Source organism: Nannospalax galili, unplaced genomic scaffold (genome assembly GCF_000622305.1).
Source record: "Nannospalax galili isolate Female #2095 unplaced genomic scaffold, S.galili_v1.0 scaffold828, whole genome shotgun sequence".
NCBI classification, from domain to species: domain Eukaryota; kingdom Metazoa; phylum Chordata; class Mammalia; order Rodentia; family Spalacidae; genus Nannospalax; species Nannospalax galili.
The window spans coordinates 1332285-1334798 of NW_008359075.1; positions in this window are offsets into that span (position 1 = coordinate 1332285).

Here is a 2514-nt window from a genome sequence, read left to right on the forward strand (position 1 = left end):
TATAGCCCTGAGCCACCAAGCCCAGTTTTCTAGGTATATTTTATATAAAATACAAATAATAAAAAAAAGTATTATTTTTCTGTATCTTTTTTTTTTGGTCTTTTTGAGACAGGGTCTCCCTGTAGCCCCCTCTGTCCTGGAACACTACAGGGAGCAGGCTGGCCTCGAATTCACAGAGATCTGCCTGCCCCTGCCTCCCAAGTGCTGGGATTAAGGGCATGTGCCACTACACCCAGCTTTATCATTCTATTTTTAAAATTAGAATACACAGAATTAGACAATTTTTGTCATTCTCAAAGTGTGTTTTAGAAGATTCTACTCCCATATCTTCTCTCCCAATGACCCTCCCCATTATCCCCCACTCTCAGTTTCTTTTCTTCATGCATGTCATATGTGTCCTTTTGTGCACCTTTGTCCTTCCTTGGTACCATTTCACACTATTGTAGTCTCTTTCTTATTTGTAGTAGCTTAACACACAGTTATGCCCATTGGGACAGAAGCATGAACACGTCACAGACTGGGGACTGCACCTGAGACAGGACCTGTGGTTTTTGTCTTTCTGAGATTATTCTTTCCATATTGATCTGTCGTCTTCTATTTTCCATCATTTCTTTTCTTTCTTCACAGTGGAATTAAAAGCCATTGTGTAAATACCATATTTTTAATATTCATCACCTTACCTCAGTCTGAATGGTTTCCACTGAGAAATCCGATGAGCAAGAAATCTGATCAACAAATTCTGGAAAGGATGAGGAGAAAGAGGAATGCTAATACGTTGCTCTGGAAATGCATACTAGTAAAAATATGAAAATAAATAGAGACATTTCTTTAAAAACCTAAAATTAGAGCACTATATAACCAAGCTATACCTCTCCTGGCCTAAAGGATACTATATCCTACCACAGCTATACTATATATGTATATATATATACACATATATATGTATGTATGTATTTATATGTGTATATATGTATATATATATGTATGTATATATGTATATATATGTTTATTTTGTTCCATTTGTGATAGTGAAGAAACGGAAGCAGTTTATAGATGTCTGTTAGCAGAGGAAAAGAATTCCATTGCTTAGTATGTAAAATGTAAATATATATTTCATAGCAATTTGAAATTTAAACAGAGTGACTAATAATATCTAACTTTCAATGTTTTTGAAACCAACAGAGGATTTTATTGAAGTATAGCCATGGGTTCTTAAGTATCAATAATACATTGAACAAGACATATATTTTGGAAAAAATCTACAGTACTGAGCAGAGACATGGATTGGATGCCAGTTTGAGTGGTAAGGCTAAATTTATATAAGAAGGGGCTAGTCCTTTTGGTTGGAGGGATCTAGTGTCATTAGATAGCATTGAGGCCTATAACTGAGATTTGTCTTTTGCTGTAACTGCCTACATATTGTTTGAGAAGTGTCTTGATTTATGACTTTTCTTTGTTCTGTTACTATAAAAACTTTGTGAAACCGCTTCTACATTGGAAAATGGAGTTTGGGGTAACCTGAATCTGTGTTCCCGGGCCATGGTCACTCATATTTAGCTCCAGAATAAACTATCTCTTATCCTTTATGAGATGAGAGTTACACTTTTGCATCAATAGAGAAAAAGAAAAAGAAGGAGCGGTCCTGGTACACTTTTGCCTTCTTCCATTTCTGTTCTTACTCTTCTTGAAGCTATAGGAAGCACAGCTCTGTGACTCTTGAAACTCCCTCTTAGATTTGTAAATCACTGAGATTTCACATGTACATGATTTGTGAGAGAAAAGAAGTGACAGGTGAAGATTTTTTTAGGAACCAAGAACTGATTTTTCTATTGAAAGGAACATTGGAATATGAACTTTTTTCTTCCTCACACCTTCTGGAGATAATATAATGTTCTAGAACTCTGATAATATTCAACTATTCTTTCTGTAATAATGTAGCTGTTAATAAAAATGTGAGGGAAGTTACGATAATTAGAATGTATGTGTCTTTCCTAAATTCATGTTTATGATCCCTGAAGATGATGAAGTTCAAAGTCAGAGCCCTTGAAGTTTACCAGGCAATGAGCACTCTGTCCTTATGAATGGGATTAATGCTCTTGTAGGGGAAAAAGTTGTTCAATCTTCCTCTTCCAAATCCTCTCACACACAAGAACAGAATGTCCACACCTTTTGCCCATAGACTTTCTATTATTTCTATCATATTTAAAGCAAATGTCATTTATTGAGCAGGAAGCAATGTCTCATTTGACACTGAGATCACTGACACTTTGCATTTAGAAACATATGAAATGAATTTTTGTTCTTAGTAATTATCCACTCTAGGATATTTTGTTACAGCACAGAAGAGAAGATAAAATTGTGATTATTACTGATTGGCTCTACAGCAGCATCTCTATTTTATATATAACCATACATCTCAAGATCTTTTATTTCCAGTTTACATTTAAAAAATACATTTACTATTTTTCAAGCAAGAAGCAAAAGGTAACAATTGTTGCCCAGCAGTTCTACTGG